The sequence below is a fragment of the Centropristis striata genome, chromosome 4 (assembly GCF_030273125.1).
Source record: "Centropristis striata isolate RG_2023a ecotype Rhode Island chromosome 4, C.striata_1.0, whole genome shotgun sequence".
In the NCBI taxonomy this organism is placed as follows: Eukaryota; Metazoa; Chordata; class Actinopteri; order Perciformes; family Serranidae; genus Centropristis; species Centropristis striata.
In genome coordinates, this window is record NC_081520.1 from 23,620,630 (window position 1) to 23,633,007 (window position 12,378).

At 40.3% G+C, this 12,378-nt stretch overlaps 1 long non-coding RNA gene across 1 annotated transcript; it reads right to left on the reverse strand.

Moving 5' to 3' along the window:
• Window positions 1-6,652: 6,652 nt before the first annotated feature.
• LOC131970230 (uncharacterized) lies at window positions 6,653-7,361 on the reverse strand. Its single transcript, XR_009394166.1, has 3 exons — window positions 7,343-7,361; window positions 6,905-7,008; window positions 6,653-6,685 (listed from the first exon to the last, which is right to left on the reverse strand). It is a non-coding gene; the product is annotated as an uncharacterized LOC131970230 (long non-coding RNA).
• Window positions 7,362-12,378: the final 5,017 nt, after the last annotated feature.

Sequence of the window (12,378 nt, forward strand, 5' to 3'; positions counted from 1 at the left end):
AGAAAAAGGAGGGGAGGGAAGTAGGAATTACAACTTTCCCCAGTTAAGAATTTGTCACAATGTTATTATTTATTGTTACTGTTAAATTTTCAAATATTTGTATGTATTACTCACAAATATCTCCTCCAGGTGGTATGAAAAATAAACGTCTCACAGAAAACATAACAAGGAGCCTTAAGACACTTTTATTAAATTTTTATTTAACTTTTATTTAATCAGACATTAAATCTGTGATATTCACTCACACTAATCTTGTGTGGTTTAAATGACATGGTGGCATTCACTGACTTTGCTGTAAACTTTTCCATCAGACAGAAAATGATTTGATTAAACAGGAACAAGGTGAATCAGTCACAAGTATCTGCCTTTAGAATTATAATATCATCTCATAATATCATCAATCTCATGTTCTACTTTTGACTTGTAATCAAAACATAAAAAGTCTTCTCAGTGTCTCGTCCTTCTGGTGTCTCTATAGGAGCTGCTTGGTCCCGTATGTGCCAATATCTGTTAGAGTTCAAAGTGAACAGGGTCTAGTTGGTCTCACTGGAGAAAGCCAGTTATCTGTGTGCATAAAATGTGCTGTTTAACTCCTGACAGGAGATTTATTACCCTGCTGCTTTAGCTTTTATATTGAACTCCAGCTGCAGTGAAAGCCACTTGTTATCTTTTTAAATAGTAATAATTCTACTAAGAACAGATGTTGAGATTTTATTCAAACATGCAGCGTTAAAACTTTAGTAAGAATCACCTTCATTAATATCGTCATATGTTAATATGAAAGCAGATATCTGTGCTGTAGATATTTGAGACATCTCCAAACCTCAGCAGATCACACTGACATGATCTGAGAGAACATCAGCCTGCTCACATGAGGAAACAGTTATTCACTGTTATTTGTACACAACAATAGGATGAAGATGATGATTTATTAATCAGTGTTAAATCATAAACATGTGGGTGTGTTTCCACTCTCCATCACAGCAGCAGCCCTGGTCAGTAAACAGCAGTTAGCAGCAGCAGTAATGATACGTTTCACTGTTTCACTGTTCTGTTCAGTAAAAGGCTCCACAGTCACTCAGGGAGATATTAAACTGTTGCTTTAATAATAACACAGAAGAAACACATTTTCTATTATATTTGTATATTGTTCATTTGTGTTCTCAGCTTTGTTCCCTTTTAGTTTCCATCTGCGTTCAGCTTCCACCCACAAGACCTCATGACACAGGTGGACTGTGTTTGGAGGCTTTATTTACATTCTCCACCTGTTTCTGTCACACTGCTCATTTGTGTTTCAGGCTCAGAGGAGAAAAATACTGTTTTCATTAAAACATGCCAGCAGCAGCAAGAGCAACAAAGAAAAGGTTCGATTGAATCCCATCAAAACAATGAGATGAAAAATATAGTTTGTTGTCACAGTCAGAGGAGTGAAATGTTGATTGTGATGTCAGGCAGTTTCTCAGCTTTTACAGTTGTGCAGTCAGAGACGTCACCACTGTCGGTGAAAACTCCTCCTCCTCATTACATCCCCTCATTAGAGAGAAACACTCTGATTCACTTTACAGAGTGCAGTCCACTCATGTCTTATCATACTGAACACTGAGTTCAAAGCTCCTGACCTCTCAGTGTTTGATTCATAATTCATTCCCAGCCCACAGTGTTTCTGTCCTCCAGCAAACCGTTGGACGTCAGAGTGAAACACTTCACTTAATGTTGGTGGATTTGGAGCTGTGTTGACTGTGAGGAGAAGATATGAGATCACTGTGAGGAGGACAAGTGGAAACATATGAGAGTGGCATGAGACGAGTCAATGTGTTCATTGTTCAGGATACACTCTCATATCAAAAGGCATGCTGGGAAATTAAAAGCTTTCCTCTCATACAGATAAACTGCACACGAGAGATAAAAGAGAAAGAAAAAGGCAGAAAATGATGGAGGTGGAGACCAAACAAAAAGGCAGATAATTAAAGTAATATTCAGTGGCCTCCATCCAAAGGGAACTTTACACATATTATTAGTTGTCACACAGAGAAATAAGAGGACAAAAAACTACTGTAAATGACTCAATCTGAATGATTTGCTTTAAAGAGTAAACAGACTAAAACTGTGTGTTTTGCTGCCCTCTCTGGTTCAAAGTCTCAGGTCTGATCACCTCTGACCTCAGCAGCATCACATTTACATTTACATTTAGTCATTTAGCAGACGTTTTTATCCAAAGCGACTTACAGGAAGAATAAAAGCAAACAATCAAGGTATAGTGCAATAAGAGCTATTAGTGCATCAATAAGTGCTAGTGACAATTCTTTGAGGAGTAGAATTATCGTGTGGTGCTAGGAAGGAAGATGCTCTCTGAAGAGCTGGGTCTTCAGGAGTTTGCATCACCGACAGGTGTTTGGTCAGAAGAACCTGAAACCACACCCAGCTGTGATGTCACCGGATCCTGGAGTCCACCTGCACTTCATTGCAGCACGTTGAGAAGTGAAGCCACTGGAGGTCAGCAGAGACAAGATTTCCATGAGGTGTTCAGTTCCTCTTTAAACTCCACCATTAAACTGGAGTCCAGTGAGTTGATCCGTCCTCCCAGTCAGCACCATGGACAGAGACAGAGCAGCAGCAGAGCACAGAGCCTGAGTTGCTGTGGAGACAGACTGCTGCTCTCACTGCATCCATTCACAGCTCTCACTATGATACAACAACAACATGTTTACTTTATAACCAGGATTTAATCTATTCACCTAAAATTACAAAGTGCATTTTTCATGCTTTTTATGTTATTTTGGATTCAGATTCACACGTTTAAACAAAGTAAATTAGTGAGCTGATGGGAAGTTCAGGAGGCTGTTAAAGTCTTTATGATTCCAGTTGTCAGAAACTTTTTGATTGACCAAAGTCTTGTTTCCTTCACTGCAGGCCCGACTCTCACCACTTACTGTAAGATGTAAAGAGTCTGTGAGTTTACTCTTTGACTTTTCCTCCATCCAGTATCAGGACACAGGATTCAGAACAGATGTGTATTGATCTAACTTGTAAATATGACAGCACACCACACAGCACTGTCTCCACTCTGAGCTGTGACCTCCAGAAGTGGATCATTTACAGTAAAGTTGCAGACACTCTGTGGTACTTGTACTCTGATGCTAATGACTCTTGGAGCTCTAGTTTCCTCTGCTGTTGGTCTCTGTCCTGAATAAAGAGCTCCTCTGTCTATTTCTAGCGACTCCATCCCAGTGGTTTCCATCACAGCAGAGCCCCAGCTGATTACCTGAGACTCTGCAGAGAGCGTTGATTTATGATGTTTTCTTCTGATTATAGTTGAGCTCTCTGCTGCAACACTGCAGCTCTCAGCTGCCATGTAAATGTGTGAAAGTCTCCCTGAAGACTTTGGTTTGAGAACAGTTTGCGTCTGACAGAGAGCCAGATCTCTGCAGAGCAGAGCATCACTTCCTGCTTCACATCCAGTTAAAGTGTGTTGGTCTCTGTCACTGGGTCTTTATTCCACAAAGAGAACTGGATCTCAATGCTACAGAGGCCAGAACTTATACTCTCCACCCATATACGAATGCATTGGAAAATAAACTATATCCAACAAAAAGTTGTTCAGCTCAGCTGTTCTCCTGAGGATTCGCTTGTTGAGTCTCTGCAGACTTGTTAGCTTGTTCACTTCCACATCATCAAATCCTCTCTGCTGATCAACATCAACCCTGTCAAACTCTGTTTTTCATGTGTAACTTTGATAATTATAAAATATAGCAGTTTATGATGATGGCAGAATGAAATAAACTATCTTTGATGTATTCTGATGTCCAATTTTAATGCATCCCTTCCAGCCAATAAGGAGCGAGTATTTTCTGTATCTTGTGCTACACTGTCAACAAAATAAAGATGTGTGTAAATGTGATTCAGGTTCAGAATGGAAACAGAGAGACAAAGACAGAGAGACAGACAGCAGGTATACTGAATCATCTTCTAACAGGACAGTGAAGCCACATTACAAATCAGCAGAAGGTGAAAACATAAAGAGAGCTATCAGAAGTCTGAGAGTGGGACTGAATATGGATGAAGAGACATAGATGATAGTTTACTTCAACTCCATTAAGACAAAGAAAAACTGTAAACTGTGTAGGTGGAAAAAAGCAGAATATTAAAGAGAGAAGCTGATCAGTTCAAACAGATAATTTAAGTGTTTGTGACAAAGAGAGGAAGAGAAAGTGGGAGGACAGAGAGAAAGAACATATTTTCTACAAATCTCAGTGGTGACTCAGCACTGACAAAGAAAATCTCTGGAAACTTGTGAAGACAGCGAGTAAGAACTGAGAGAGAGCAAAGTAGAAGAGAAACTTTAAATCCAGCAGAGATTCAGCACCATTAGTTCAAACTACTAACTGTGGAAGTGAAGGTGAGTCTTCACTTTACTACATTCATCAAGTTTGGATGACAAAGGAACTCTTTTGGACAGCTTCAAAATGCATCTTAAAAAAGGAAAAAAATCCCTCAAGTTACTTCTGTAAGTCATTGCAAAAACTTTTGCACAGTGTAAAAATATCAGCTTCAGAATTTAGCTGAATACATTTAATTCACTAAATACTTCTTAACATACTGAGTAACATTTGATCTCTTATGTCTCTGTCTCTGCATGTCTGTCTTCCTGTTACAGACCCAGCAGTGTGGTCATACATCTATGACGTCATGTCGTCCATACAGGATGATCTAACTCACTGTTCCTCTGAACTCTGTCGTCCTGAAATAAACATCCAGCAGAGTTTCACTCTTCATCATTATTATTACAGCCTCCCTCACACAACCAAACCCTTGCTGACATCGTCCAGATCTGTCCAATATGCCATCCAGACTTTGGCTCTGTCATTCCATTACCAACCCCACTCACTGGGGTCTGGAATCTCTGGAGTTTTGGAGAGGGACTGCCTCCAGACAAAAGCTGCAGTGTGCAGGGCACGCTTCCCATGCTGGAATAAGGCATGCTGGGTCGGGGGGATTGAATCCAGGGACTTGAGGCCATGAGTGAAAAGAAGCTTCTGGGCTTCATTGACTGACTCGACACCGCAGTTCTTACTATACATGAGTTCAGTCCAGCGTTCGAAAACTCACATGTGCATTGATTGCAGTGTGAGGCTGGTTGGGTCTTGGATGATCACAATGAGGTTGTCGGTGACTTCTGGGTAAGCTGCCCACGCATTCCATAGAGTTTTTTTGCCAATTTCATACATTGCTGATACAACGTCACATCTTGTGACACAAGGGTGCCTCAGTGGTTAAGGTGTGTAACAAGGGCGAACCACCTTGTTTAATTAGTGCCATTTTTTTTTTTTTTACATTTTGCAATGGACTACAACATTCTAGTAAAACCAGCTGAATCCGAAGGCAAAGCTTGGTGAATTTCTGCACCTTCTGCAACGATATTTTCACACTAGAAGATGGTAACATGTTCAATAGTATTCCTTAAAGGTGAACATATGTGTTTAGAGTCCTGAATAATATTTCTATGTTATTTCATTTCAGAGATATGGACCGTTTTTCAAGCAAAAAGTGACCATGACAATAAGTCATAAATAAGAAAATGAACTTAAATAGGAAGATAATATCAAAATTAGATTCATTTTATCAAATCAAGTGTTGTCATTATACAACAATTTAAGACTAAAGGAAGATGAGATATAACCTTTTTCTCTTTTATGCGGGCACCATTCTGTATTTTATCGATACCGGCCACTAGGGGGGCCACCCAAACTTGTATCCATGGATTTTTAAACCCTTAAGCCCATACCTAACATCCTGCCAAAAATCAAAAACTTTTCCACAAGTGCCCAACCTTCATGATTTTTCACGTATTCCTTCCCAGCTAAGAGAAGGGAAACAGACACTTTGGGTAAGGCGGCACTGAGATGATGTTCAGACAAATACTGAGGATACACGTTCATATTGTGACATTATTAAATTCCTAAATAAATCTCTTAATGGGATTCAAATTGCTCATCATCAGCCAAAGTGTTGAGTGAGAGGTGAGGAAGAGTAAACAGTGGAGCAGGTGGTAGAAGAAAAGAATAGATAACAGGAAACAGAAGAGAGTGAGATAAAGAAGATAAATTATTTCATATCAATAGAGGAAGAGAAATAATGACTCATATTCGAGAGAGGCACCGATTAAAGCAAGATGCCAAAATTAATATCCTATCATAAAATCCCATCCGCAAAAACCCTTTCAAAAACTGATATTAAATAACTAAATTAACACAAATTATGGAGGCTTTGAGTCAAGATGAAGAAAAATGATCAAATTTCCTTCCACATAAATATAACAACAAGTGACAGTTCTGAATATTTTTTAGTGAAACCTCATCAAACCTCTGTGATGGATCCTATTTAAAGCTCTCTGCATCAGTCAGAGCAGACAGCAGGACAGACACAAAGAGGAAGTGAAGCTTTGTCCTGGTTTAAAGGACAGAAGATGGAGGTCAGTCTGTGTGTGGACTCTGGTGGACAAGAGACAGACAGCTGATGTCCAACCACTGACAGGACACAAAAGAGCAGCTCCAGCCCTCTGGCTCTGACTGAAGACAGGCTGGGAGGGAGGACAGCTGTCCAGCTTTGGATCAGATACAGGACAACATGGAAAGATATGAGAGGACAGGACCAAGGACTGGACACTGAGGGGACACACATCGTCCCTCTGGTGAACAAGAGGACAAACAGTGACTTCACAGTGTCACAAAGTTGACATCCTGTGTGGACGTGGCCTTCATTTAAACTGAGGACTGCAGGGTACTGGCCTACATAAGACACATTTACATACAGCTGCTTTGTTATATTCACATTCATTCAGTCTAAACTTCAAACACCTCAGTGTGATCACGCACAACACACACTCTCTAGGCTCTACTGATCTCACTTCTATTATCAGCTGATTTAATGTTCATTTCCTCCATTATGAACGGTCATCAGCTCACCACCTGCTGGCTACAGTGATGATCAGCTCAGCAGACGTGTTGTGATCTAAAAGGATCAGACAGGTGTGAGACACACAGGAGACAAACAGCTCTGCTGCCACCACAGCAGCTCAACTGGAAACACAACAAACAGATATCTAACTATCAGAGAACAGTTAGTATCAGAGAACAGTTCACACAGGGACACACTGTGATGTCCAACACATGAAGAAGAATATCAACAATCTGAGAAAGTAGTGAGTCATCAGTCTGATTCTTCAAATCTCTCTGAGACAAACAACAATCAATCATCAGCCTGAGTGATGAAGCTCTGTTACACTTGAATGTGTGTCCTCCAGAAAGTTCTGTTTGGAGGTTTTAGTGAATGTGAGAGGACTCACTGTGGACACAGACTGACAACCAGAGACAGAGGGATCAGCACACTCAGTAGATGTTTCAGGTTGGAACCTTCTCTAGGATCGTCTCTGGAATCTTCTTCAGATAAGACATGTGTTTGTGGTTCTTCCATTTCCACATACTATTCTTCAGTAGTTCAGTAGATTCTGGTGTGAATCTCAATCCTGATTCTAACAAACTGTTCCTTTGGTGTGACATAGAATTTAGAATCTAGAATTCTGACATGATGTCACACAAACTCTGTGCCTTTGATGTCTCACAGATTCTAGAATCCTGGTCTACCATATCCAGACCTGAAGACACAGAGTCAGCTGTCTGGCTACACTCATCATTCTGTGACAGGGGGACAGATGCTCTGTCTGGTTTGTATTTCTTTCAACCAATCACAGTCATGTTGGGTGGTGGAAGCCAGGAAGCAGTGATGGAGCCGCTGGTGGAGACAGTGGAAGGAGAGGCAGGACGCCCTGTGAGAGACACACACAGCTAACACCCACAGTCTCTGCTGAGTCACACCAGATACAATTTTTGTTTTATTAATATAACATCTGTGACTCCACCAACAACAGCAGCCTCCAACACATTTCAACACTTGATGTTCCACTGAGACACCAGATGATACAGTTTGATTTGTCACAGTGGTGTTTGTCTTATCTAACTGTGTGTGTGTGTGTGTGTGTGTGTGTGTGTGTGTTGGGGGACTGTAAACACTGTGATGATTAGTGTTATTTAATTCTCCATTGTTTGTTTCCAGTACATGTAATCACTTTAAAACTGGCTAATACAGAAAGGTGATACAACATTTTCAGAGTGATCTCTGCTGATGTCACTTTTATCTAACATACTGTAGAAAATATGGATATGATCTCTGTGACATTCACCTGGCCAAGCTGAGAGAGCTAGAGAGTAGTGTGATGTAGGAATTAATGTGTGACTTTTATCATCCAGCACATCTATTCTTCAGGAGCTGCTCCAATACCAAGTGTGACTGAGTGTTTCCAGCATCACAGGTGTAATGAATAAGATGATTAGGATGAGTCAGGTCCTGGGCTGCTATAGTTCACTGACACTCAGTGGAACTGAGCCATCGTTAACTAAAGCAGTTACACCTGTGCTGCACCTGCTGTCATCACTGAACCATCAAACTATGAGACAAGATTAAATGACGTCTAAAGACTGTTTGGGTAAGTTTATTTAAAATGTGTCTATTTATTCCTTTGGAGGATATTTTGCTCTGGAGTAATGTTTCTACAGAATGATTTATTCCACAGTTTATAATTCAGATTGAGCTGATGTGATGTCCTCTGTCCTCTGTACCTGTTCTGTTGACAGAAGAGTCTGTGGTCGTCAAGGAGATCAACTTTATGATCAGGAATGATATTAGTTACAATTCTGATATTCAGCTGTTAGACTCCATTGAAACCTTTGGTTAACATCAACAAACTTATCAATATTAATTGGCTACATGCTGCTAATTGGACAGCAGAAGAGACTGGCACCAAATCCCACAACAGGGAGTGAGCTGGCATTCAGAGAAGCAGAGCAGGTGTCCAGCAGCTCTGTGGAGCTCACAGCAGGGAGGTGGAAATAATGCCTCCATGCATCAACAAGTCCAGTGGTGGTCTACACTGCTCTGCTGTGCTGTCATCTCTGTGAGGATTATACTGATCAACACTGCTGTCTGAGCAAGAGCTTCCTCACATGACAGAGAGGAGGAAGAGGAGGATAAAACTGTTTCAGTTTCCTGCAGACAGACTCAGTGTGGTTTGCATGAATGCAGCAAACAACAAAAAGGATTAAACCTCACCAACTCATACACCGAAGAGAAGAATGAAAGCAGCATTTTCATCTTAAATGAGGTCCACACTGGGTCATCTGAGGTCATCTGGAGCTGGTGCAGAGACCGGAGCATTAAAGGTAAAAGAAGCTTCCCCACACTTTTCTTTAATCCTTGAAAGCGGCCTGTGTGAGACGACCTGAGAGACCTGTTTGGCTCATAATCACTGAGCAGGTCTGAGAGCATTTAGTGCTTTATAAACAAGGAGCAGAGCCTTGAAGTCCATTCTGAAGTCTTATAGAAGCTGATAAAGTGATCTGAGAACTGGTGTTACACAGCTGAACCCTCACACATGTAACATCCTGTGAAAACGCTGCATTGTAGTAATAGAACCTGTGAGATACGTGCAAAGGTTTAGATGGCTCTGTGAGAGTACAGCTACATGGTAGAAAAACAAATGAAATCATGACTGTGGCAATGCCCCTTTTTTTCTACATTAGTTGATGGTTTTTAAATTAACTTAAAATGCTGTTGGATATGAAACTTATTAAAGAGTAAAAACATCAATGAGGCATGAATTGATCCTCTTCTATCAAACAGCTGGAGAGAATCAACTGATAACAGATCAGTCTAATCACAGACCTGCAGCTTTATTCACTGACACCACAGTCAAAGTACCTCACAGTCCTCCTCTACTCTCATCAACATCCATACAGTTTCTGTGCAAATCATCACTTTACTTACTGCCATTGTATACATACAATGGCAGTAAGTAAAGTCATATATGAATATTCATATTTTCTCGTCAGTGCATGTTAATTTTGGATATGTGGTGAAGTCCAGAGGCCTTGTTGTCTCTGGTGGAACTGAAGTGTAAATGCTCAGTGATCTGCTCTAAATACATGTAATCCTGCAGAGCCCTGAGGTGGCAGCATTACAGAGATGAAACAGAGCCTGAATGAAGAACTTAATTAAAAACTAATGCATGCATAGACAATACATTTATTCCAAAATAATAGAGAAGAGGCAACATTACTGAGGGCTGCTTGGTCTGTGTTGAGCAAAGTTGGTATTATTAGGGCCTCGGGGCAATCGCACCGAGCACTACTGTTATACTGTGGATTTCTTCTTCTTCCTCTTCCGGACGCAATTTCGTCCCGCTACTAGTCCTACAAATTGAAGAGTTGCAGGACAAATTATACATCAAAACGTGCGGTTTGATCGGAATCGGTGTGCTATTACTTTTCTCTACAGCATACAAATTTTTCTCGACGTAAGTCGCGAAAAACTGCCCAAAATTTTGCATTGAAATGAATGGGACGGCCAAAAGAAAATGAGCAAAAAAAGAACACTAATTGGAGATTTTCAAACATCTACTTCTCTGGCATAATTTCAGCTAGAGACTCCATTTAAACTTTAAACAGTAGACACAAGTCTTGTGTATTGGTGTATTAATCCACATTTCGATAGGTCATATAGTTTTTTATCAATCCCTGTTCAATGACCATGATCATTTTGGGAGAAATTCTGAGATTATAATGGGTGTGTATTGCACGGAATGTTCGTGCCACAGTGTGTGACATCATCGCCAGAGTGTAGAGGGAGAGAAAAAACTGTCAAAAAATAAATTTGAAAACTGCGCTCCAGGCCGCAAATTCTACTCTACAGAAATAATTTATACATAGAAACGTAGGAAAATTTGTCTTCTCACTCACAATCCTCTGATAAAGCTGTCAGAGTTATAGTTTGGGCGTACGACGCACAGATGCACCACCAACACCACCAACAGCCTCATTGGCTCCCATATTAAAAACGCAGGGAGATTTCTAAAAGAAGGGAGATGTAACAGTTTTTTTAGATCGCTCTAACCAAGCTATTTTTTCATTTTTCTTAAAAAAAACCATATGTAGACGTTCAGGAAGAACTCGGGACGCTCAAAGTGAAGTCGGATCAATGATAGGTATTATGGTTTTGCCAAAAATGCTTTCTGTTCGAAGCCAGAAATTCCAGTCCACCTCTGGCTGCTGTCACTCTTTCATTAACAGGTGTTGTCAGTTAATTCTGTTGATTGCTTTGATCTGATTGCCTTTGATCTTTGATGTGATTACAGATACACACACACATGCGCGAAACACGCACACTCCTCACACATGCATACACATGCTTCAAACACAAGCACGCACGCGCACGCACACACACACACACACACACACACACACGTAACTTTATGTGATTTTAATTACACACACACACACACACACACACACACATATTTTGAGGTTAAAGGGCATAGTTTGAAATCTCTGAAGAATCTCATCATAGTGTACACACACCGGCAGTAGATCCCGTGGCCCTTTCAGAATTTCCTCAGAGGAAATTTTCTAGTTGTAATCTGCAGCAGCTTAAAAGTTGAAAGTTTATTCTCTGTTCGGTATATTAGGCAGAATTGTTTTTATACTCTGTGTGCACATTATTTGAATTTATGAGATAAAAAGTTTAACTGAAGCTGATTTTGAACAGTTCTCATGAAGAATTGGTTTTGCTGCAGGAGGTGACAGATGGATAGTGACAGAATAAAAATGAAATGTTTGTTCCCTGTCATGACTCGCATGAAACAACATTTCAGAGTATTTCTTTATTTATTTCCTTTCTGCCCTCTGGTTTCCTGTTTTCTTTTGTTTTCCCTCTTTCTCTCTCTGTCTCTTTCATTTGACTTGATCTTCCTCCCTCTACTCATCCTGTCTTTCTTTTAGCTTCAAACCACAGTTCCACCACAGCGTTCATTCATATCGAGCAATCTCTCCTGAAAAGCTTTAGTTCTACAAATACAATGTTAAATCAATTTTTATTTTACTTTGTGTTTTTGTTCTTCTATTTGTTCATTTCTATTCTTCCTCCTACTTTTTTCCTCTCTGCTCTGGGCGATAAGGAAGGTGGACTCAGGTGCTTTCAGAAGGTTGGAGAGAGAACAGAGTTTGTGTGACTAACACTGTGGTGAACCTGATGAGGATCTGAAAAGGGAAATGTTGCTGTTGTATCTGGCTCTGGACTGAAAGATGCTGAGGCTCTTAGTCTTTTGGGATGTGAGAACAAAAACCCTCACACCTCTCAGATCCTCTGATTTGAGAGAAAGTTTGACGAACAATAAAATGTTTGAATAAGAGTTTTATAGAAAAGTTAAAAGTTTCAAGGTGTCAGAGTGCAGATCCTGATGGAATATGGGTAAACTGAAATATTCTCATTATG